Genomic DNA, 26,590 nt, shown 5'->3' on the forward strand with positions numbered 1-26,590 from the left:
GACTCCTTCCCAAGGCTCCGATCCCACCTGGGCCACACCCCCTGGCTGATCATCTCTCAGCGCTGCCCCCAAGGTTGGGGACTCTCGTCGCGGGGCCGGGGCCGGCCTGGAGGAGGCAGTCTGGAGATTTCCCGGAAAGCCAGCGCTTCCAGCAGAAGGGAGTTTAGTTTTGTGGGGTTCTTGAAGACGCGGACTCCAGCTGAGCGCTCGGAGGCGTCTCCTGGTACAAGCCGACAGGTTCTTTTTTTTTTTTTTTTTTTAATTTGGTTACTGCCCCCGGATTTATCACTGATTCACATTTTTCAAATGTTAGATTTTGCCCATAAAGACCCAGGAGTCCTGCCTTGTTCCTGGATGCTGATTAGAAATGTGGTCCTTCTGCCTTCCCACTTAGGCCCCTGATAGATTCAAGAGTTCTCTCTGCCCTGAGGACCCACTCTGGATGTGGGCCCCAAAACTCTTGCCTGGCTCTCTCTCCTATCCTTCAGGCTCTTGGGCTGCTGCTCTATCAGACCCTCGCCCTGGCTTGCTGTGTCCAGGCTCCCTTCAGGGTCACCAAGCCTAAACTCTACCAGAAGGTCCCAGCCGTCTCCCCAGGTCCTAAGTAGACTTCAGGACACAGTCATGCTGCTTTCCCAGGTTCTGTCCCCCAGGAGCCTTCTGTCACTGCAGCGTCCCTGATCTTCCTGTCAGGAGCTGACATCTTTCTCCCAAACCTTAACCTGGCTCTCCTTTCCCAAGCCTCCAGCTTCCCTGTCCACCTTCCCCCTTTTAGAGCACTCAGACCTCCTCTCTCCCTCTCCCTATATCAGGGAATTTGATCCTAGGCTCCCTCTGTGCCTCCATCTGGAGCCATCCTTCCATCCTCAACATTTATTAGCTCCCTTCTTCCTGGATCAAGCAGTCAGGCTGTGGTGAGTCAGGAAGATGGGATGGCAGAGTACCAATGGCAGGCAGAGCTCTGACACTCATCCCAGCTGGGATCCCAAAGGCTTCTCTGCCTCCCGGGTCTCTGTTACTGGATGAGAGAGGGGAGTCATTTTCCTGTTCCCATCATTTTCACTTCCAGGCCTGCTCCTCCCTGCTGCCTACAGTGTTCTCTTGATTCTGCTCATTTCACTCTTCATTTGAAGTCTTTTTTGTCTTTCTAAGACCACTGAGCTCACTTCTCACAGCCCAGGAGTCTCCATCACAACCAAACACCACAAACTTGTTCAGGGATTTCTGATTGATGGGGATCACTGCAATTTCTTCTTCTTCTTCTTCAAAAAAAAAAAAAAAAAAAAAATTCATTTTCAAAGTGGGAAAGAGCCACTTTGAACATCCCATCCAAACAAGTGAATGTCCTTCTGATGCGGTCTGGTGGTAGTTGTGATGAAGTGGGAGAATTGGGGTGGGGAATCCCTCTGATCAGAGGTGCAGGTCCAATGTGCAAGAATTCACAAACCCGATGGCACTTGAGAAGCCAGCTTGTGAGGAAGACCTTCTTCTTAGTGGCAAAGGTCCTGTCAGGGAAATAGCAAAGGTTAACACTGAGAAGAGAATATCTTCACAGAGGGCAGGAGTCCTGGAGGCCAATACAGTTACTTTGGCAACGGATAATCCTGTTTCACACTTCAAAGATTTGGGGTTCAGAATCACCTTTTATCAGTGGTCTAAGACTTGGGCTTCCATTGAATGAGATTCCTTCTATGGTGTCAGTGGTCCCAGGCCTCTCAAAAGAGATTGGCTTATCTTGGGAGTTGAACTACTGGGAGGGGCTCAACTCAATAGAGGCCACCTCTCTGGCCAGATCTGCACTGAATGAGACCCCTTACTGCCCTGAAGGCGGGGTCTCTGTCAGAGATGGGGGTTCTCCCCCATCATTTCCATCTTATTTTTACTCCCCATTTTCTTTCTCAAGCCTCCTTTTACCCTATCCCTGTGACTATCTTCTCTTCCACTCTCAATACTAATCCAGTTTAAAGTCCCTGCTCCACCCAACCCCCCACTTTTCTCATCTCTATATATTTAGAAGACTTCTACCTTCTTCCTGATGAATACATTGTTTCCTCTACAATTCAGAGAGGAAGGTTACAGTGTTACCTGCTGTCTATTCTTCCAGCCCTCAGGCTTTATTGCCTCTGTGGGTGTGGCCTCCTCCAGTCTGACCTCTTAGGTTAAGGTCTAGGTCTCCCCTGTTTCCAGGGCCATGTCCAGTCATCCTGATCTATATCTGGCCACTGGAGCCAGGTGGCTCTGGAGGCGGAAGTGAAGCTGGGGACTTTGCACCTCACCATGCAATTTAGTTTTTCTTTTTCTTTCTTCTTTCCTTTTTGATGCTGCTCCAGAGTCTTTTAAAATTGGAAGTCTCTGTTCTGCTCTGGCCTTTTCATCAAAAATGTTTGAAAATTCCCTTTTTCATTGAATGTTTTCCTTTGTGAAAGATGTTTAGTTTTGTTGGGTAGTTTATGTTATTTTTTGGCTGTAATTCATGCTTCTTTACCCTCTGGAATATCATATTGCCGTCCTGACTGTGCCAGAACAATATATGAGTTGCTTCTGGCTGCTTTAAAATTTTTTTCTTAACCTGGGAGTTCTGCAATTTGGCTATACTGTTCCTAGCAGTTTTCTTTTTGTTATCTCTTTCAGGTGATCAGTGGAATCTTTCCATGTATATTTTATTTATATTACCTTTCAAATTGTTAACAAATTATTTTCTTCAGTGTACCTTCTTTTTCATTTGGACAATTCTTTTAAAGGAGTTGTTTTCTGTACTGGATTTTTGTGCTTTCCTTAAACCAAACTGGTGACTTTCTCCCTCCCTCCCCCCATCATTCTCTAGTTCCATTCTCATTCCTTTTCTTAATTTTTATTCTAGAGATTTCACATTGGAGTCATTTTGATCTTCTCTTCTTTCGAGTTTGTATTTTGACCTTCCCTTTGATTACAATAATGTTCTATTGTGAGAGATTTTTTATTTTGTTGTGGTTTTTTTTCCTAATTTCCCAGGCTTGGTAACTCTCCTGGAACTTCACCCTATATAATTTCTTGTAGGCTAGTCCGCTGTCCAGGAAAAGAAGGGAATAACGTCGGTTCAGTTATTATCATCTCCTTCCACTCCCCGCCAATAGCCTGTAGAGGACAAAAGCCTGGTCCAAGCAGGGAGCCTGGAGCCAGAGGGAATGGCCCCTGAGAGCAGCAGAGCCCCACCCCAGGTGAGTGTATTCTGCCCACAGATATGGCAACATCAGCCCAAGAGGCCATTTCCATGGATCTGCAAGGTGGTCTGTGAGGCTGACCATCTCTTATCTGTGGATGCTTACTTTAAGAAAATGGGCAGGAAAGTGAATGCAGTAATAACAACATTGCCCACCTCTCTGCTATGTTTAGAACTGATTCATTGTCCCTTTAGCATCTTGAGCACTAATGTCCTTCCCCCAGTTGCTGCCCCCACATGTTTGTTTAAATTTTTCTTCAATATAGGTCACTGACTAGGATGACCTCTTCACTTGTTAGTATTTATCTTATAGGTATCATGTCTTTGCTTTGATCCAGAACCATCTCCCCTCTACACACACACACAATCAAAACACTCTCTGGGTCCTGTGGCCATGCTCCTTCTTATACCCATTGACTTTCCTGGAAACCCTTGACCCTGTTGTCTGGAGCAGAACCCTGGAAGCTTCCCCTGCTCTTGTCCTTTCCCTGGCTGGGAGTAGAGCAGAAATTGTCCTTCTGCTGCTCAGCTCTAGCTTCCTCAGGCCACACAGATCTTCCTAAATCTCTCTGAATCCCTTCCCTTTGCCATTTTTCACTATTATTATAATATTTTTTCCCTGAGGCAATTGTGGTGAAGTGACTTTGCCCAGGGCCACACAACTACTAAGTGTTAAGTGTTCTAATTTGAACTCAGGGCCTGTGCTCTATCCACTGTGCCATCTTTTGACCCCTATATAATTTATTTTAACCCTAAATACAAATAAGAGAAGAAAAAAAAATTCAGACAACCAGCAAAACATAACAGCAGATTTGATAGAAAACAAATCTACATAATAAATGCTATCCATGGTTCGGGAGCTGTCCAGCATTTCTTTGCTTCCTGGTAGGTTTTCTTTTGTTCCATTTTATTTTCTTTATTTCCTGAGAACCCTCCGTGCCCCCAAAGCTACAATTAAAATTACTCCATCATCCTCAGCTCATCCCAAGCCTTTCTCTCCCTTTACCATTGGTTGGGTCAAAGCAACAGGCATTTAGAAAAGGAAGAGGCTCTGTGTCAATATGTAGGACATGAAAAGAAGGAAAAATCTGTCCCTGCTCTCAAGAAGCTTCCATTCTAACATGGAAGACAACATGTCAGCAACTGGACTGTTTTAATAGCTTCTTAATTGGCTATTGACCCCTCTTTAAGTCTCTCCTGTATATTATCCATGTTCCACGTAGCTTACAAAGTAATTTTCTTTAAGCACAAATCTGACTATGGCATTCCCCTGCTCAATAAACTTCAAGGGCTACCTACTACCTCTTGGATCGAATAATCCTTTGTGTAGGATTTGGTGCCCATCACAAGCTGGCAGCTTTTCTTTTACTAGTCTTTTTTACTTAATCAACAAAAATTTATTAAGCAACTTATACTATGTATCAGGAACTGGCAAGTGGGAAGGAAGAAAGGAAAGAAGGGAAGGAGAGAGGGAGAGAAAGAGAGAGAGAGACAGACAGAGAGACAGAAACACACATCGAGAGGGACAGACTCAGAGAGACACACACACAAAGAAACAGAAAGAGACAAAGACAGAGAAGGGGATTGGGGGGACGGAGGGAGAGAAAGAGGAAGGGAGGAAAGGAGGGAGACAGACAGAGAGGGAGTAAACAGAACAAGAAAGGAAGAATCTGTTCTTAAAGAGCTTATATTTTTAATTGAAAGGTATCGATTTGAAGAAATTATTAACCTATTTATATTAATTTCATTGATTTTTAGTCTTTCTGTTTTAAATGACCTAATACCCCCCATCCACAAAATTGACCATACGTTCTACTGTTCTAAAGATGAATATTTCCCATTTAAATTGCTTTGCATTGATTATCTTCCCAGCCCCCACCTTTGATCAACTCCCTCCTCACATTCATTTTTCAGAGACTCTAGTTTCTTTAAAGGGGCAAGTAGGTGGTGTAGTGATAAAGCCCCGGGCCCAGAGTCAGGATGACTCATGTTCCTGAGTTCAGATCCAGCTGGAGAAGGAAATGGCAAACCACTCCAATATCTCTGTCAAGAAAAATCCCCATTGGGGTCATGAACAATTAGAGATGGCCAAAAAAAAAAAAAAAAAAAAAAAAGGTCCTTCCAAACTCTTCTACTTGAGGCCTTTCCTGATTCCCCTCAGAAACTAGTGCCTCCCTTCCTTCTCCTTCCCCTTGTCTTTGTTTTAATATTGTTTCTCTTACTGTCTCTGAATTCCTGGAGAACAGGGCCCTATTTTCACATTTGTGTATGTAGTTCTAGCACCTGGTATAGTAACTGACACATAGTAGGTGTTTAATCAATATTTTTGTTAATTGAAAGGAATAAAATCCAGAGTTGTAGATGATTATTTTTTCCTGAGGCAATTGGGGGTTGTCTTGCCCAGGGTCCCACAGCTGGGAAGTGTTAAGTGTCTGAGGCCAGATTGGAACTCAGGTCCTCCTGACTTCAGGGCTGGTGCTCTATCCACTGAGCCACCTAGCTGCCCCAGAGGTGTAGATTTTTAAAAGGCCAATGTTGAGATAAGAAACAAGAGAAATTAAATGTCCTAGTAAAAGGGGGGAAATTTGACCCAAAAGGCATCAGTGAACTATAGTGGGATGAAATAGGTCTGAACGGTCATGCCTTGTTCAAAAAAGAAACAAGCAGGATCAGTGGGTAATATTAGTAAATTCTGGTAATCTGGTACAAAGATATATTCATAGGAGAAAATGCTGGAACCAAAGTCAATCAGCAGCCAGTCGACAAGTATTTATTAAGTGCTTCCTAAGTTCTAAACACTGGGGGTGCACACAAAAGCCCAGAGGAGGACCACCCCTGCCCCCAAGGAACTCACATTTGGAATGGAAGAAGCCCAGTTATACAAGGACCTGAGAAAAAGTTGAGGGTGGGATGTGGATGAAGTCTGGGTGAGGGCAGCCTGGGTCTCCTGATAAAGGCAGGCCCTGCTCTCCTGAATACCCTCCTTATTTGGAAGTTCTGGGAAGAGCCCTCCCATCAGAAGTAGGCTGAAATATCAGAGGATATGTCTGGGGTGGGGATTCCAAGGCTCCAGGGAGTTTCTGGGGCATGATGGAGCAGTCCAGATGAGCGCAGCCTGGATAGAAATGAGCAAGGAGAGGGAGGAGCCTTTTTTTGGAAGACAGTGGGGGCAGAAACAAAACCAAACAGATTTGCTCAGCAGGGTCTATCCATATAGACCAACTGGACAGAAAGAAGATGGATGAGTAATCCAGGGAATAGATCAGTAGCCTGGCATGGAGAAACAATATTGCTGCGATGAGGTAATTGAATTTTCCAGATTTTGACTGCGACTCTGTCTCCCCAAAGCAGAGCAGCCAGCAAATGCTCCACTTGCCTTAATGACAATTTTATCCTTCAAAAGATGAAGGATAAATTTGACACTGGGCCTAATTCTCATTAACAGGAAGGAACTGGGGACTTCATGGAAGTACTGATAAGCCAGCAGGGCTTATCATCCCAGAAACTGTGTCAGGGCAGAGAAATGGAGGCAGAGCCCAGTGTATGATGTTGCTTTGGGGGGAGCAGATTTCAAAGAGAGATGGGATCTTGGGGCCAAAATTATATGGGGGAAATCAGCTGAGAAAAGATGGGAAATTCTCAATATGATTCAAATTCTGAAGAAACAAGAGGAAAAAATTCTGATGAAGAGAAAACTTTAGGAACTTATGTCTAGAGAATTCATCAAACAATTTTGATTTCCATACACATACACACATATATACACATAGGCACATAGCCATATATCCATAGACACATCTAGAAGATATATATATATATGCTTAATGACATATTTGTATACACACACATAGATATATACATACACAAACACACACACACACACACATATATATATATACATACACATGCACACATATACCGGTATATGGCAGAACCATGAGCAAGTAACAAAGGATGTATTTTAGGAGGTGATATAAGTCCTATCTGCTTAATGTCAATAATGCTGAAGTTCAGAATGATCTTAGACTGAAGATGAAAGCCAAAGGCAGAAATTTACTCACTTTTGGTTTGCCTTTCTGTAAAATGGGGATAATAAAATATACCTAACTTATAGTGTTATTTTTAAAGATTAAATTAGATTGAGAGAAATTATTTCTTGCTTGTATTAATAACCAATTATCGAATTAGGATCAAGATTTTCCCCTTTTCTATTTTGTCACTCAGAAATTAGCGCCTGTAACTTATTCATTCAGCCTTTGAACTGCTGAGTAAATACTAAGAGGAAAAACTCAGATCTGTTCAAAAGGAAAATTGAGCCCATTGTGTTTTATTCTGCAGCTCTGGGATCATGTGGATTCTCCCTTTTGTCAGATGGGTGATTAGGGTATAGATAAGTCTCTTTGACTCAAACTGAGTGATCAAAGTCATGTCCCTCAGCCTCTCATTAAAATAGATGCACCTTTTATTATAATATTCAACTCTCTCTTTATCTGTTAACAAATCAAAGTTTATTGCCACCCTCAGGAACCCCCATTCAAGAGTCTCACTGACCCATTTTATTACCCAGAAACTGTTTCTCGAACTTTTTATACATCGGAAGATAATTTGTAAAATGTTCTGCAAATATTAAAATACTATATAAAGGTAAGCTATTATGATTACAGATGAGGAAACTGAGGCCCCAAGAATTCTCTAAAAAACCCTAAAATGTTATTCAAAATGTATGAAATGAAATAAGTATAAAAATAATTAAAATGTCTAATTATATTTTATATATATTTGTAGCATTTTTACTTCTGATATTATAAAAGCCCAAAGCTGAATTAGGATTTTTGGGATGCTGTATATAAATCTCTTCATTCCTCTATTTATTCCTTTATACAATCAGGGGTTGGATGAGATGTACCCTGGTCCTAAGAATGAAATTTGAGGGTAAAAATCCCCTTTAGCTTGGCTTTCCTCCCATACCCATAAAGTTACGCTTTCTTTCAGCATCAGTTAAATGGTTTTGAGTATTGCTGTGCCTAAAAAAAAATAATCCTTCACCTAGCACTGTGTAGGTACTGGTACTCACCTCCTCCACTAAGGCTCTATGGTTCTGAGCATCTCCCCCTGGTGGTGAGCTTTCCATCCCTCTGGTGCTGAGCTCACTGTACCTACTGGCACTTACCTCCTTCTCTAGGACCCTATGGTTTTGAGTGTCTGCCCCTGGTGGTGAGCTCTCTATCCTTCTGGCATTGAGCTCATCAGGGCTTCTGGAGCTGAGCCATTTGTGACAAGGCATCCTTCTCCTGGATGGCCTCAAGTCCATTTCTGGGTCTATACTTCAAAGCTTTCCAGCTCAATTGGACCTGCTAGAGGTTCTACTCCACTGGCCCAAGGTGCTCTCTATGCTAAGATATCAAAGGAGGATGTCATGGGAGCCATAAATAACTGTGATTCAAAATAGAAAAGGAGAGCCACTGATGAGGACACTGGTATCTAATCAGCAGGCACTCCAATGTTCATGCAGAAGGAGAGGAGAATAAGTACTTATTAAGTGCCTGCTGTGTGCCCCCCACTGTGCTAAGTGATTTACAAATATCATCTCATTTGATCCTCGCCCAAGCCTGGAGGTGGGTGCTGACTCCAAGTCTAGCACTCTTGGCACTGCACCACCAGTTGTGAACAGGACAGGCCCAGATTTCTCTCCCAGACTGGAACAGGAACCGACCCAAAATTTAGCTCACTGCAGAGTGAAGCACCCAGGACCTCAGAGTATCCACTCCCCAGGGCATTATTTCTCAGTATCCTTTGTTGGACGTTCTTCTATACGAATGGAAACTGATGACTTGCTGACTTATGGGCTTGGGTATGGGAGACAAATGTAACTGAACCCTAATGGGGCTCTTGATAACCTGACTCATGCTACAACACTATAATCTTAGACTTCCTTCTCTGATTTTCATTCACTGATGAAAAAGTGCTCAGTCACTCTGGGAGGAATCCTAAGAGGAACACAATATTTGAAGCTGGAATTCACTCTTTGTTCCATCATTTTCAGTGATGTTGGACTCTCTGTAGCTCCATTTGGGGTAATATACTAGAGTAATTTGCCATTTACTTTTCTAGCTCATTTTACTGATGAGGAAACTGAGGCGAATAAGGCAAAGTGACTTGCCTAGGATCACACAGTACATGCCTACTGCTGAATTTGAACTCAGAAAAATTAATCCTCCTGACTCTAGGTCCAGTACTCTGTCTACTGTGCCACCTAGATGCTCAAATTAATCTGGACCTTGTCTAGTCCAACCCACTCATGACATGAGGGAAAAAGTAAGTCTTATAAACATGGTGCCTTGTCCATGTTTGCAGATAGTATCAGTCAGCCAGAATATGGGTCCTTTTTGGAAACATACAACCATGCAGCCAGGGAGGACTGCAAATGCCCCATGTACTACCTTGGTGATGGAGCAGCTTAGGAAGACTGGCCAGGCTAATGAGAACAAAGCTTCATGAGGGGCACCTTGGGGTTGAGGATGAGGGAGATAACAATTATTCCTCTGGTGTTATGCCCTCATCAGGCATCATATGATGGGATGCGATGTTTGATGATTGAAAAAGGATGTCAATAAGTTGGAAAATGTCTAGCCACCACTATGAGGAACCCTCTGTGGAATCTATGATCTGGGAGAATCAGTTAGAGGAGCTGGGGATGGTTATTCTGGAGAAGAGAAGAATAAAGGCCTCATTGTCCTTGTTTCAAGTGTTCTGACAGGAGTTGGAGCATGGTGAGAGCTTGAAAAATCCTTAAGAAATTGGTTAATCAGATACTTCCATACCTGAAGAGCTGTAATATGGCAGGGGTGTTTCCCTTGTTCTGATTGGCTTCAGAGAACAGACCCAGTAGGAAGGGGAGCTGCAAAGAGACAAATTAGCTTCAAGGTCAGGGGAAAATTCTCAATAATTAGAGGTATTCCAAAATTGGAATGGATTGCCTTAAAAAGAAGCCCTTACTCTTCTACCTCGTTGCTGGTCCTTAGCTCTGGACCAGAGCCAATTATTGAGAATGTTAGGTGGCAGATTTCTGCTCTGGTGGAAGATGAAAGTGTTTTCAGCACATTTATATCTCAGAGATTCTCTGATTTAGTGTGCAAGAGAGCTGTGGCTTCTTCATCTTCAAGTTCTTGCTTGTTAATTCTGAAGGGTTTTCTAGAATTATCCCATCCCATCCCATTCTATTTGATTCTATTGAATTCTGGCAAATAATGTTGACTTTTATTCCATTCACCAGCATTTATTAAGCTCCTGAGTGTTCCAGATAGTGGTACAGGAAAGAACTTGCCACCTTTTGTGGTGTTTTCTTAGCAATGGATCACGTGACTAGAGCTCTTTCTGCTCCATAAAACACTTTCTGTTTGTTCTCTCCCTAGATCATTACAAGTTCTTAAAGGAATACCATGGACATTAATATCTGTTTTACAGGTGAGGAAATGGCCTTTTGGGGTGTCTCGGTGCCTAAGTTCAGGCCACAAGGGTAATAAGTAGTGATAGATATGTTGTTGTATCTCAAGATCGGAGTCCTCACTGTGTCCTTGTTTCCTCTCCCTGGGGCCATAACCAAGGCTTGCTAGCCAGAACTCTGTAACAGAAAGCCAGATTGAGAGATCTCTGCCAGCTCTTATTATCATGCAGTAATTCAGAAATTCTGCACCAAAGCTCAGCCCAAAGTTATAAGAATAAATGTCCTCTATTCTTGTCTTCAGCTCAGCCTCTCTGACAGTGGTCTTGCATTGCAGTGGTCTCATAATCCCCCCATATCAAGATGGTGCCCTGCTCCTCTCTACTCCTCAATACCAGCCTCACATGGGCAGTCTAGTCTCAGGGTCTCCCTCTCTCCTTCCCCCTTGCATAGGAAGTTGATCTCCCTTCCTCCAGCAAAGCAGGTGTCCCAACATTCTCATTTTGTCTTCACAAGGTGGCATCCAATCGCCTTTCTTAAATGGGAGCGCCTTTGCCATCACTTGCTTCATGGATATATATTCCTCTTGACAGCTCTATTTCCTTCCTGAATTTTCAAACACTCTTCCTGTGCCCAAATCCTGGGCCATCCCATCCCTTCAAATGTTCCAAGGACAGCTAGGACAGCACCAGCCTAGTGAAGCAGCAAGAGAACCCAGGGACTGCTTTATCGTCAGGTACCAGGGATGAGTTGAAGGGAAAAAGGCTTTGCTTGCACCCCCAGGTTTGGAGGTATACATCCTTCAGCTGTCCTTGTGCTAGCCTTGGGCTAGGATTGGTTGTGAGTGTGAGGGACCTTATCTCCCCACCTCAGAGCATCTGCAGACTTCTCTGAGGACTTTCCTTAGGATATGATCATTTTTTAAAATGAAGCAGAAACAGAAATAGAAACCCGTGTTTATTCCTAAAAATTAGTTGTTCTATTTCAGTTGTAATTCTCATCTCCACCAAGTTTTGAGACTCAGATGCCCCAAAATAGAGCAAATGTTGAGCGTCTAAATTTGTCCAAGGAACTATGTCCCTAATCTAGAAGATGGGGCATGGCATTTGGGAAAGTGATGGAATTTGAAAGGAAGGTTATAAAAATTTGTTTGTGAGAAAGTGATGCACTAATGAATTTCCTTGATGCTCCGCCCATGGCCTCCCCTCTTCTCTGCTTATTCCAAGATTGTCCAGCCTTTCAAGACCAGTGTCACCCCTGGAAAGTCTTTCTCATGCAGCCTGCTTCCCTTAGCCCATCATTGGCTCCTTGATCATTTCCAGGCTCCCAGTAATGAGATTCATAGACCAATGGAACCAAAGGATCCCTGAGGAGGAGAATCATCAGGTTCCATCTCCACCTGCATTGGAACCCATGTCCATCTGCAATTTTAGCACCAACAACTTTGGTTGGAATATTTTTGATCATGTGGAGGGGAGAAGACATGACATGGGAGCTTAGACTGATGAAGCAGTAAGAAGAAAGAAAAGACTCTCTATGGGAGATGTTGTTGGAGGAGAATCAATAGTTTTTTTATTTTTTATTATAACTTTTTTGTCACATTCTCCTCCTTTACCATCTCCTCCTCATTCTCCTCCTCCATGTCCTCCTCCTCCTCCTCCTCCTCCTTTTCCTCCATCATTTCCTCCTCCTCCTCCACCACCACCTCTTCCTCCACTTCCTGCTCCAGCATCTCCTCCTCTACCGTCACCTCCTCCTCTTCCATATACTCCTCCTCCTCCTTTTCCTCCTCCTCCTCCTCTTCCTCCTGGAGGAGGAGATGCTGGAAAATGAGGAGGAGTAAAACAAGAGGAAGGAGGAGGAGGAGATGGTGGACAAGGAGGAGATAGTGGAGGAGGAGGACATAGTGGAGGAGAAGGAGGAGATAGTGATGCAGGAGGAGGAGATGATGGTGGAGAAGGAGGAAGAGATGTAGAGCAGGAGGAGATGGTTGGAGGGAAAGTAGAGGTGATGGTGGAGGAGGAGGAGGAAGAGGGAGAAAGAGGCAGCTTGTCCAGGGGTACAGAGCTAGGCACTGATAGACCAGGACTGGAATCCAGGTTCTCTGGCTTTTTGCATTTCCTTGCATTGAATAGTACATCTGGGAGATATGTGCAGAAGCATTAGGAGGGCTGTGACTCAGAAGACATGGGCTTGGTCTTAGTCAAGTTGTTTTCTACCTGCCTGACCACTTCAGGACCAGGACATTCAAGCTCTTCATAAATATTTACAGAATTGAGTTGAATTTAATTGAACAGAAGAGAGACGGAGAGAACACGTCCCTCACCTAACTGGTGCAGGGAAGGAATGAGTGGCGGGCAGGCAGAACCACGCTTTATATGCTTGGAGCAAAGTACCTAAGGCCAAGTACCTAGGGCAAAGTCCTGGAAGGTGTATATTGTTCGTACCAGTCTGTTGATTACTTTGGCTCTGTGCCCAAAAAGCTGTAAAACGGCAAACCCTTTGATTCAGCAATACTATTACCAAGTCTATAGCAATCAATAAATAAACTAATTAAAAAAAAAAGTGATTTTTTTTTTTTTGGCTTTTTAGTGGTGACAAAAGGTTTTTTATTTTCTAAGCAGTGTTTTGGGACTAGGAACAAGTGTTCCAGGAGTGTTCTGAAAACTGTGCCAAGAGTTTACATCTTGAGGGATTTTCCAGGACTGAGCACTTCCTTAAGTACCTGCTTGTTAAGCAGGTACTTTACCCTCCTCCCACCTCAACCCCAGAGAAAGAAATGAGTTTTTAAAAAGTCTGCCTGATTCTCCTTCATTTTTCATCTGTTTTTTTGGTTTGGTTTGGTTGTTCCTCTAGAGGGGATAGGTTCTTTCATCCAGAGTCCTTTGGAATCGTCCTGGATCTCTCCACTGCTGAGAAGAGGCAACTTGTTACGAATTGATCATTGGACCAAATCGCTGTGACTGTGGCCAAAGTTCTGTTTCTGCTCGCTCTGCTGTGCGCCGGTTCCCGGAAGCCTTTCTGAGGGTTTCTGAAATCTGTTTGTCCCCTTTTAGAAATGAATGCCCTTTCAACCTAGTCATGGATCACAACTGGAGCTGCCCCTCTGAGGGGCGATTCCTCCATTTCTAATGCTTTACAGAAAGGTTGTAGATATATTTTGCACAAATAGATATTTTTCTATTTTGCTTTTTATTTCTTTGGGATACACGAAAAAATATGATGAAAAGGGAAATTAGTAGAATCCATGAATTTCTTGAGTTCACCTAAGGACTTGAGCAATGGTGCTCATGAAATGGATGTGTGTGCGTTCTTGGCACAGAAGCCGGCAGAGAGGACGGAGCTCCTCAGCCCTCCAGAATATGTTAGCAGTAGGCGGAGGCTGCCGGCTCTCACTGGGAAGTTCTGAGGCTTTTTCTTTCTAAAACTTTTCTCCTTCTATGAGAGAAAACTGAAACTAACAGACCCTCAATGGCCGGTAATGGGATTTTGCTTTGATGATGTCTTTCTAGCTCTGTGTCCAAGAGCAGCATTTTATGTGGAGGAGGGATTTAAATATTTATCAGTTTAATTTGATTTGAATTCCTTAATCTACCATCTGGTCTGTAGAACCCTTTTTGCAGTGGGCTTGCCACCAGGAACATTATGCCCATGGAGGTAAACACCACATGTTTCCTTGGTGCACCAGGGAAAAGATGAGCTTAGGATTGCCTTCTGGGAATTGTTGCATATGTCTCCCTGAAATCTATTGGTTAAGCAAGCCCAGTGGCTTTTCTGCAGCCATCCCGTGGGTTGTAACTAAGGTGAACCCTTGTCCTTTGCCCCAGGATACCACAATGCAGAGGGGCACTTATAGAGATCCAACTGAACTTAGCATTGACTTGATGGTTCTGTTATTTCACGGATTTGGAAGAAATATGACAGTCTATCCATACCCACATGGTCTGGGTGATTCTGACTCATGTTCTTCCATAGGTTCACCTCAGGAGCAGTAGCCAACAAACTGGAGGTCTTCCTCACGTACTTTTGACCAAGGGATACTATGGACAAAACACCAATCCCTGTATGACCTTCCCAATGTGTGGAGTAAGGTATGGTGAAGAACTTACAGATTAAGCACATATTGATTAGAGACTGCTAGCTAATGTAAAATCAGGCCTATAGGCCCTAGTCACGTGAAGACCTAGGCTGCATTCCTTTGCCCAAAAAGGGATTAACCTATACATGACTGAAGAAGCTATAAATCACATTGCCAGCTGCATTCCACTGACCAAATATGACCAATCACAATCTATGAAGGGTGGGATTTTGGAGGTTCTTTGTCTGAAATGTATAAAAGTCATGAGCATCTTCAAGGGAGTGGCTCTCTCCTGCTGTGAATCTGGCTTACAGACCAGAATGGGGTCTGCTTCTCAAGATTCTAATAAATCATTCTGCTTTTCTATGAGTGATCTCTGAGTAGTCATTTTTGGATAGGATTTTCACAGTTTGGGGGCTCATCTGGGATGAGTCTTTGGGGGAGATGGCTGCACATCCCGAACGGGGATAGGCACATCCACGGATAGTTTTTTTACGTGTTCTCTGGCTCTGAGTGTGTAGCCTCCCTCCCTCTCTGACAAAAGACCCAAGGCAGAGATACTCAGTGAAAAGCAGAATTGAAGAAAAAAAGGAGAAATAGAGTCCTGACAAGCCGGCGGTGGTCTAAGCAAACACGTGTTTCTCCAGGTGAGCTTAGAAATCTGGGGGCCTATTGGCTGGGTCAAGGGAGACCCGAGGGATTAGCCCTCCTAAAAATTGCTTTGTTCAGACTGCTTCTTTGACCCCAAGGGAAGGATTTCCTAAGATGATTCTCTCTGGTGTGACCACGCAGCAAGACAATTGGTCTTCGCTGACAATTTGATTTGAGACAAAGTTGGAAAAATGGGATAGAAGCAGTCAAAAGAATTTGTCAGGATGGTAGCTAGGTATAAAAAGAAATGTAAAAGGTGAAAATAAGAGCTCTACTTATGTCTGTGTATGTATGTTAGTCTGCTTTGTATTGTTTTTGTCCTGTGTTAAAAGTTACCAAGTTTGTAAGAGATAAGAGTTCAGCCTCTGTATTGCAGGCTTAGAGAAATAGCAGGCTGAATTGCTGGGAGTTGGGATTCAGTCAGAGTGGCTCAGAATGCATTGGTCTTAAATCATGGAATATCTAGGCATTCTCTGGGAAGGCAGAGAGATGCACTAAATGGGCTTGGAAGTTTAGAGAAACTCAGTTTGGATTCTGGGAGGGAAGAATGTTCAAGGTGAAACATTCTCTCCAGGGGCAGAGGTCCTGGGAAAAGCCCCTAGTCTGTTTTGCTGATTTAAAAGCCCTGTTAAGTTGTAAGAACAATGTTAATAAATTTGGAAATTGGTTATTTGAAAATTTGCTCATGATTTTAAATCTTTTTAACCTGATGTACTAATTTGTAAGTAAATGGAACTTGACTATTTTAAACTGGTGGGAGAGTTTTTCTCTTAAAGCAGTTTTCAGAGCCTGCTAGACCTGCAATAAAACCTTATCTGATCAAAATGCAGGCAGAAGAGGTCATAAAAGCTGCCTGGACCCATGAGAAAGAGCTGCTAATACTGTTAGAAGAACACTCAGACAAAAGAAAAAGAAAGAAAACTTTTAAAAGCAGGTGTATTAGTTTGATTCAGTATGTTACCTTCTGAAACATGTTGGGTAATTTGTTAACATTGTTATGTTTTATGGAGTTATCTAGGTATTGTGAATCTTAAAAATTCTGAAGGGAACTGGAGAGGAGAATGCCGGAGATTTATGAAGGATTGATTTATAGGAGTAAATTGGAAACTTGAATGATATCAAGAAGGAATCAGTTGGAAAAAGAAAGGAAATTAACTGATTGCCTAAATCTTGAGAAGAATTTCTTTGTAGGAAATTGAGTGGGGGGAAGGGCCGTAGTGGAAAGTTACCTTTGTTTCTGGTTCCCGCCAAACTGGTAAAGTTGAGTGTGGGGGGAGACAGGCTGCTCTCACAAGATGTTAATTGACTGAATATTTGTTTCTTTGAAACATAATGGTTTTTTTGTTTAAAGAATATGATCAGAAATGTGATGTTTTAAAGAACTTTTCAGGTTTTTTTATGTGAAAATAGGAAGTTTTAATTAATTGTATTGATGCCAATTATTCAAAGGGACTCTAAGTATAATAGTTTTTGCCTTTGTCTTTTTGAAAATGTTTTTGTTATGGCAATATGTAGTTTGGGATTTTTCTGTGTATTGGGTATTTTAAAAGCAAAATAATTGGTATAATGTTCAACTTATGAAACATCTAGTTGGGTATGTAAGAATTGTGTGAACATTCTGGGATAGATTTCTTACTGTTAAAAGTCTTACAATATGTAGATGATCCTCTTGTGGCAGGGAGGAAAAAGAGTGACCTTGCCCAAGTTACTATCAGTCTGTTAAGTAATCTAGGGGCACAGGGATTAAGAGTTTCTCAAGACGAATGGCTTTTTGTGAAATGTGAGGAAAAATATTTAGGCCACTTTATAAGCTTAGGGAAAAAGAAACTAGACCCTGTATGGGTGGAGGGGATTCTTCAAATTACTAAGCCTAGAATGAAAAAGAGTCTCCAGAGATTTCTAGGATTGGTGGGGTATTGTAGAACCTGGATTGATGAATATGCATTACTTCATTTATTTATTTATTGGAAGAGAAGCTTGATATAGTTCAATGGGATTCAAAAGAGGAACAAAGTTTTGAAATGTCAAGCCCCTGTGTTACTTTTGCCATCACTGGAAAAGGCTTTTCATTTATATGTAAATACAGTAAACAATGTGGCTTTAGGAGTATTAGCACAATTAAGGGGGGGGGGGCAGCCACAGCACTTTTGGTAGAAGAAAAGTTAGAAATTAACCTTTGGGGGTAGTTTAATAGTGAGTGTCCTGCACCAGGTTCAATCAATTCTGAATCAAAGGGGCCAGGAGATGGCTAACTTATTCAAGGATTTTAAAACATGAAGCAATATTATTGGAAAGAGATGATTTGGTACTCTCACCAGACCATAACTTTAATCCAGCCATGTTCTTATCTGCTTCCCCTGGGGAACATGTGTCCCTTGAACATGATTGTCCAAATGTGATTGATTACCAAACTAAGATTAGGGAAGATTTGTAGGAGGTCCCTTTGTTGAAAGGCACTGAATAGTTCATAAATGGTTCCTCATGAATAGTTAATGGGAAAAGGAAAAATGGATATGCTATTGTTAATGGGAAAGATTTGACTCTGGTTCAAGCTGGATTCTTGCCAAAAGAGTGGTCAGCTCAAAATTTGTGAATTATATGCAATAAAGCAAGCCCTAAAATTGCTTGAAGCACGGATTCAAAATATGCTTGGAGAATTGTTCATATATTTGGGAAATATGGGAAGAAAGGGGAATGGTAAATAGCAAAGGAAAGGGATTGGCACAGAGGGCATTGGTCACTGAAATTTTAACTAATCTTATGTTGCCTAAGAATATTTCAGTGATTCATGTGCAGGGACACCAAAGAGGAGATTCATTTGAGAAAAGGAGAAACTGCTTTGCAGATAAGGAGGTGAAACGTCCTGGAGAAGAGGAATCTGTAAGTATGGAGGAGATGATAGTAATTCTGGCATTTCTGCTTCCAATGCCTCCACCTTCCCTTATCCCAGAAGAGAAGCAGGGAACCCAAAAACAAATATGAGATATGTACTCCAACATTTACATCAGGGCAGTCATTGGGGTGTCCAAGGCCTGTGTGACATAGTGCTAAGTTTGTGGCATTGGCTTGTACACAATAGCAGGCAATTGGTCAACAGGTACCCTGTTTGTCAGAGGATGAATAGTGCGGCCTGATGACAAGTCCAAAAAGGAGGAAAGCCCCCTGGTATCAGGCCTTTCCAAAGCATACAGGTGAACTTTACCGAGCTGCCATCAGTGGGGTGTCTCAAACATCTGCTGGTCGTAGTGGACCATCTGACCTTATGGGTGGAGGCCTTTCCCCTTGCCTGGGCAACTGCCTCAGCAGTTGTAAAAGTACTCCTTGAGCATATCATTCCAGGGTATAGGATGGTGGAGCAGATAGATTCGTACCAAGGCACCCGTTTCATGGCTAAGATCCTCCAATCTGTGGCCTTATCATGGGACTTATATACCCCATGGCATCTGCCCTCATCAGGTAAAGTGAAAAGGATGGATAAGGAAATTAAATAGCCACTGACTAAATTGGAGTTAGAGACACAATTGCCCTGGACCAAATGCTTTCCCCTTGTCTCATTAAGAATTAGAACAAAACTCCAAAGGGATGTGGGATTATCACCTTATGAATTATTGTATGGTCACCCTTATCTAAAAGGGATTCAAAATTCCTCCTTGGATCCAATGTTTGAGACCAAGGATTTGTTTTTAGGAAAATATGTCATGTCTTTATTGCAATATCTAAAAACTTTACACCTAAAAGGGCTTATTGCTCACACTCCTCCCTTAGGATTCACAGTGCATAAGTTCTAGCTTGGAGACGGGGTCCTGGTTCGGACATGGAAGGAGGACAAGCTGACCCTGAGCTGGAAAGGACTGTTCCAGATCCTGTTGACTTGAGATACAGCAATATGCAACAAAAAGAAAGGTTGGACACATCACACTCGAGTCAAAGGTCCCATGGATGAGCCAAAGAAGTGGGCAGTAGAGACTGATCCAGGAACATTGAAAGTGTGGCTGAGCAAAGACTGATGAATTGTGCATGTAAAATCTTTTTGACTTGTCTCATTTGGGGAACTATCTTGGAACTTTTCTTGTTTGTACTAGATATTACAATTTGTTGAACTGCCTTTCAAAATAAATTAGAGACGCTGAGAAGAAAATAAAAAAAAAAAAAAGACAATTCAAGAAAAACAAGATTGTGAAAAGAAAATTAAGTAGCTGGAAAAGAAGATCCAGAATCTTAAGGAAGAAAATGATTTCTTGAAAACTAGAATTGGACAAGGGGAAGCCAGTGAAGTTATGAGACCAAGAAATACTAAACAAAATATAAAGCATGAAAAAGTAGAAGCAAATAGGAGACATCTCAGAAGAAAAACAATTGACATGGAGAAAAGGTCAAGGAGAGAAAACACAAGAATAATGGGACTATCTAAAAGCTATGATGAAAAAAAAAAGAATCTTGGTGCAATAATGATTAAATAAACTTGTACTGAAGTGTTAGAACAAGAAGGGGAAGTAGAAATGTAAAAAAAAAAAAAAAAAAACACCTGAAAGAGATCCTCTGAGGAAAACCTGCAGGAACATCATAGCCAAATATTGAAACCTCCAGGTCAAGAAGAAAATATTACAAGCAATAAGGAGAAAACAATCTCACAAATAATCCAAACACAGCAGAGCCACAATCAGAATCATCCAAGACCTAGCTGTGGCTGCATTAAAGACAGCAGGTCTTGGCACCCTATACATAAAAGACCAAAAGAACTAGGGTTGTAGCCAATAATATCATACCAGTAAAGTTAAGCACAATGCTCAGTGAAAAAGGGACATTCAATAAATTGCCAGACATTCAGCATTTTGTTGTAAAAAATACCTAAACTTAATAGAAAATTTGACATATAAGATCCAAGAGAAATATAAGATAAACATCAAAGACTAATTTCAAGGGATTTTCTGTAAGGACAAACTGTTTATATTTTATATGTGGAAATATATACCATATGTCTAAGACTGTCATTAGTAATTGGGTAGTTTGAAAGAAATATTAGGAAAGAGCTGAGTATGATGAGATTTTAAAAAGCAAAACTGCATAGGAAAAAAATAAAAAGAGGAATTATATTATACAAATAAAGTGCAAGAGAAAAGACTGACACAGAAAAATTAAATGGGAGAGGAGGGCTGATCTAAAACCCTGTTCGCATTGGGGATGGATTAAAGAGGGAACAATACACATAAACATACATACATACATGTATGTATGTATGTATTTAGATGGGGATAAAAGTCTTCTAAATTTATAAAGAAATAACAGGGGAGGGAAGTGGATAAAGTGGGGTTATGGAAGAGTATGTAGATTAATGGGAATGGGATAAAGAGGGAGGGAAAAGGTAGAAGGAGTAAATAAGGGAGGGATCCTAGGAAGCGAGTATGTTAATAGCAAAGCAAGGTAGTGCATAGAAATAAAGCAAAAGAGCCAGCGGGGTTAGAAAATAAGAGCTATACACAAACAAAATAATGATCAGGAGTAGAATTGATTAGAAAAAAACCATGGCTTGTAATCATTATCTCAGAGAAAGTTAAAGCTAAAATAGATTGAATCAAAAGAGAAAAATTGAGAAACTATTTTATATGTCAGCTATATTAATCAATATTGTTTTAGACTATTTAAAATAATGAGATGATGCAAAGTTAGAATATTGCTGTGGTGTAGGAAAAGAAGAGTTAGTGGATTTAGAAGAAATGAAAAGACTTGGACTTATGAAAAATGATGTTATCCACCTTCAGAGAAACAGGACAAACAAGCATGTAGATGTATATGAATGTAGGTATGTAAATATTTGAATAATTATAGATATCTGTGTAAATGTATGTTTGTATATATACATACATACAAACATCCAAGCTTAATTTTAACCTTCTTGAGAAAGGTAAGGGAAAGGAAAGGGTGTAACATGCTGTTGTCTCACTCTCTAGGAGGAGATCTGCTGTGTCAACTCAAATCTCTTGGACAGATTCTTCTTCCTGTAGAGAGCTCTTGTCTCCAGACAGTTGCTGCCAACTCTGGTCCAGAGTAGTGACTTCTTCTTCCTCCAGAGAGCCGCCTCAAGTCTGGCCCAGACAAGAGACTCTCTATCTCTCGAGTGCCACCCTTTTTTATCCTCCCAGAGAATGGGCATGGGATAATGCAAGGGCTTCTGGGAAAAATTACTTCAACCAATGAACTTGCTCCTCCCCAGGAGTTCACAAGTAAAACTCCCAATAAAGGCCAGAACTAGAGAATTGTTAAGTATCGACTTAGCACTTAGTAAAAACCTAATATCTCATTATCTCATTAGCACTTAGTAAGAACCTAACATCTCCCCCTTTCTTTTGATTTAGAACATAGGGTGGTCACAACCTTAAAACATAAATCCATCGATATGGGAAGCATTACACATAATTACATAGATTACATAAACACATAGTAATATAGTAACATATAAACATAATACATACTAGAAGTATGTAACAAATAACATGATCAAATAATCATAAATTGAGAATTTATAAATGTCCATAAGACCATTGTCCATTAGTCTCATCTAGTCTTAGGAAATCCAATGATTCCTGTTGGTTTTAAAGTTCTTTAACAGTCTTCTTATTAGCCATGCTCTTTCGGTGTCAGATGTTTTTTAGATTTTCTCCTTTGTTTTGAGGTCTTTCTCTTTTTCTGTCTCTCTCTCTGATGGACAAGGCAAATACAACTCGTTGGCACCCATCTGATTCCTTCTCCATCTGAAGAAATACAAGCAAACCCTCTCCCCCAGGCAGTTAACCTATTTGGTCCCTTCCATTCACCACTTTCTGGGTTTCTCCACATCACCTCGCGATTATCTAAGGACAGTGGAGCTGCTCGCACTGGACACTGCCCTTCTGGTGGGTTATAAAACCTGTCTGCTGGAGGCAGTGCATCTTTGTCAAAAATTAGAAAATTAATGGTATAGAGAACTAAATTTAGAAGTTCCCTAGGGCTACCTGTGGTTCCCCCTTTCTTTTGTTTTTGGAGGAGTGTCTTAATGTCTCTGTTTCTTCTCTCTACTATTGCCTGACCTTGTGGATTAAAAGGTATTCCAGTAGTGTGTAAAATCTTATACTGCATGCAAAAGTACGCAAAATGTTTAGAACTATATACAGGTCCATTATCTGTTTTTATTTCTTGTGGCACACCCATAATTGCAAATGCTTGGATAAGGAATTCAGTGAGCATTCAGGCTGTCTTTTTTGCTGTTGGCACTGCAAATGTGAATCCTGAAAAGGTATCTACTACGACGTGGATGAAAGACAGATGACCAAAAGATTTATTATGGGTCACATCCATTTGCCAGATTTCATTGGGTCTCAAACCACTAGGATTCTTCCCTAGAGGGAGTGTAGGAGCATGGAAAGGAAGACAAGCTGTACAGCTTTTTACTATGCTCCTAGCTTCCTCTCTTGTTATTCCAAATTCTTCTAGACCAGAGAGCAATTGGCAGTTTCTGGAGACAACAGTGCGTTACAAATTGGTGCCCCACGTTGGGCGCCAATATGTAATGTGCTGTTGTCTCCAGAAACTGCCGATCAATCCCTCTCTGGGAGGAGATCTGCTGTGTCAACTCAAATCTCTTGGACAGATTCTTCTTCCTGTAGAGAGCCTTTGTCTCCAGACAGCATTTAGCACTTAGTAAGAACCTAACAAAAGGGGTAGAAGAAAAAAGTAAAAATTGAATAGCAGAAAACAAAAGAAAACCTAAAAGGAAATAAAAGATGAACTGCTTTGAATACATTGCATAGTCTTTTTTATTTGAATCCTTTCTTATCTTCTCCTGTGCACATGATAATTTTTTCTTTTTTTTTCTTTTATATTTGTTTTAAATAAATATATACTTTTTAAAATACACAATTAATTATATTAAGCACCTTCAAAACTATCCTATTCATTCTTCCTTTTGAATTTTCTTTTGTTCTCTTCTGTGCTTTCAGAAAATAGACATTTTAGATTGAGAGAGAGGGGGAGAGGAGAGAGAAACAGAAAGGAAGAGAGACAGAGAGAGACAGAAGGGGACAGGAGGGAGGAGAGAAGAAGAAAGGGAGAAAAGGAGAGAAGAAGGGAAGGAGATAAGGAGGGAAAGAGGGAGGGGGGGAAGAAAGGAGGGAGGAAGGGGGAGAGAGAGAGGGAAAGAGGAAGAGAGAGAGAGAGAGAAAGGAAGAGAGGAAGAGATAGAGAGACAGAGAGCTAAATATGGAGTGTACACAAAGTAATTTAAGGACTTCAAGAGGAAAAAAGTGACCCAAAATGAGAAAAAAAAGCAAAGCCTTGAAGAGACAATTCTCTAATGGTCTTTGAATGATGCCAGGTATCCTAGGTAATGGATGTGAGATAGGAAGCCTTACAAGCCCAGTGGGGTTAGAGGGGTCACCTGAACAAAGACAAGGAGGAAGATGGATTGCCATGTGGATAATGGCTCTCCAGTCACTTTGCCTGGATTGGAGAATGCATGAAGGAGAAGTATAAGATGTAAATTTGGAAAGGCAGATTAGGAGGCTTTGAAGACAAGACTAAAGATGTGCATCTTATCCAAAAAGCAACAGAAAGCCAAAAAAATTTTAAAATAAGAAGACATGGTCAAATTGGAGTTTTAGGGGTATGAATTTATAGCTAAATGGACAATGGAGAGAAAAGAAACTGGAATCAGGGAGAAAAATGAGGAGGAGGCAGCTATACAGGTCAAGGTGAAAGGTGAAGAGAGACTGCACTGGTAGGGCCCAGGTGACTGGGAAAGAAGGGAATAGATGAGAGAGACTTTGTTGAGGAAGATTTGACAGGACTTGACAACTGATTGGCTATTGTTCCAGTTCAGACTTCCCAGGATTTCTGCTTAGTAGAGCTGATTAGAGATTAAAGGTTTGTTTGTTTCAGATGGAATCCTGCTGACAGCCCTCCCCACCCTCTTCCTCTCTCTACATGGCTTTATTCTTGGAGATGTGACAGAGCCCTGTAGGAAAAGAACATGAGATGGGACTTATTTAGTGCTTTGATACTTACTGCCCAAACGACCTTGACCATGCCAATGATTCATAGATTTAGAGATGGAAGGGCAGCCTTCTAGGGCATTTTCCTCCTTTCACAGTAAAGGAAAATGAAGTTGAAAGGGAAAGAATTTGTCCAAGGTCACCCAGGAAGGAAGCAGCAGAGCCCACATTTGTATGGTGCTCTTCCAACTCAAAGCTGGGCCATTTCCCGTCAATCCCTCTCTCCCACCTAGTTTCCTTCTGTATGAACTAGAGACAACAAAGTTAGCACACTCCTTTCCACATGGGATTCCCATCTGGACTTCATAGCACAGAGAGTAGAGTTTCCATTAATTTTAATTAATTTAAAGAGAATGTTTGCTCTGGTTCCCTAAAACTGTGTGCCAAATACATCTTCCTGAGATCTCACTGACCTAGAACACTGTGTGCTCTGGGCACCACGTTTTTTTTTTTTTTTTTTTTTTTTTTTTAAATAATAGCTTTTTATTTTCAAAATATATGCAAAACCTTGTGATAATTTTTATCCCTTCCTTCTCTCCTACCTCCTTTCCTAGACAGCAAGTAATCCAATATATATGAAACGATTCTTCTACATATATTTCTACAAGTATTGTGCTGCACGAGAACAATCAGATCAAAAAGCAAAGGAATTAGAAAGAATAAAAGCAATAAAACAATAAAAAGAGGGAAAATACTATGTGGTAATCCATATTCAGTCCCCCTAGTCCTCTCCCCAGATGCAGATGTCTCTCTCCATCACAAGTCTATTAGAATTAGCCTGAATTGTCTCATTGTTGAAAAGAGCCATGTCCATCACAGTTGATCATCATATAATCTTCTTGTTACTGTGTACAATGTTCTTTTCACTCAGCAACAGTTCATGTCAGTCTCCCCAGCCCTCTCTGAAATCATCCCGCTGATCGTTTCTTATGGAACAATAATGTTCCATAACATTCATATGTCGTGACTTATTCAGCCATTCTCCAACTGATGGGCATCCACTCAGTTTCTAGTTTCTTGTCACTACAAAAAGAGCTGCTATAAGCATTTTTGCAAGTGTGGTTCTTTCCCCCTTTTTTATGATTTCTTTGGGATACAGGCCCAGTAGAGAAATTGCTGGATCCAAGGAGATTCACAGTTTGATAGCACTTTGGGCATAATTCCAAGTTGTTCTCCAGAATGGTTGGATCAGTTCACAACTCCACTAACAATGTAGTCGTGTCCCAGTTTTCCCACATCTCTTCTAATATTTATCATTATTTTTTCCTGTCATCTTAGCCAATGTATCTAGTGTGGGTACCACATTTTAAGAAGGATGTTCATAAGCTAGGGACTATCTGAGGAGGTTAACTAGGCTGAGGAAGGGACTGGACACATATCATATGAACATCAGATGAAAGAACTAGGATGTCCATGACAGAGAAAACTGAAGGGAATAGTACTGCCCTCATGGTGCGCCCCCAAGAGCAGAGCCATGAACAAAGGGAGAACTAATGAAGAGGCCAATTTTGGCTCCAAGTTACCCCCAGAGCTGTCCCAGTGTGGAATGTTCTGGCTCAGGGCTAGTGGGCTCCACTGCCTTGGAGGGCTTCATGTGGAGACTGGACAATCACCTCTTAAATACATTCTAATGCGGCGTCCTTCCTGGCACATTTTGGGCTTAATAGCCACTGAAGTCTCTGCCAAGCCTTAGAGTCTGGGTTTCTGTGAAGTCCACGTGATGGAATTCCCTCTACCAGTACAGGTTGGAGCACCTTCCGTGACTTGAGGTCATACATAGTTGCCTAGTTATCTAAGAGATTTATACAGATTATCTATCTAAGAGATTGAGTGACTTTCCCAGGATCCCAAGACTGGCGAATGTCAGAAACTGAACTCAAATCTAGGTCTTTATGACTCTGAAGCCAGATCTTTATCCTCTATGCCATGGTTGCCAAGGCAACTTAAATAGGGTAGTTAAAAAAACAACTAGCAAATACAATTTTAATGACAAAAATCTTAGAACTAGAAGCAATTATCAAGAGAGACCCATCTTTTCCACCAATGAAGAGGAAATTGAAATAATAATTAGGAACTGTTTTGCTCAAATGTATGCCAATAAATCTGACAATCTAAATGAAATGGATGAATATTTACCAAAATATAATTTGCCCAGATTAATGGAGGAGGAAAAAATTGCTTAAATTATCCAATTTTAG

The 26,590-nt window shown here is 41.4% G+C and overlaps 1 long non-coding RNA gene across 2 annotated transcripts; it reads left to right on the forward strand.

Moving 5' to 3' along the window:
* Window positions 1–5: 5 nt before the first annotated feature.
* On the forward strand, window positions 6–23,463 carry LOC141564958 (uncharacterized). Of its 2 annotated transcripts, XR_012488821.1 has the most exons (6): window positions 6–237; window positions 3,037–3,197; window positions 10,612–10,663; window positions 14,616–14,731; window positions 18,142–18,249; window positions 19,135–23,463. It is a non-coding gene; the product is annotated as an uncharacterized LOC141564958 (long non-coding RNA). The 2 variants fall into 2 exon arrangements; XR_012488822.1 differs by lacking the exon at window positions 10,612–10,663.
* The last annotated feature ends 3,127 nt before the right edge of the window (window positions 23,464–26,590 follow it).

This window comes from Sminthopsis crassicaudata, chromosome 3 (assembly GCF_048593235.1).
Source record: "Sminthopsis crassicaudata isolate SCR6 chromosome 3, ASM4859323v1, whole genome shotgun sequence".
In the NCBI taxonomy this organism is placed as follows: domain Eukaryota; kingdom Metazoa; phylum Chordata; class Mammalia; order Dasyuromorphia; family Dasyuridae; genus Sminthopsis; species Sminthopsis crassicaudata.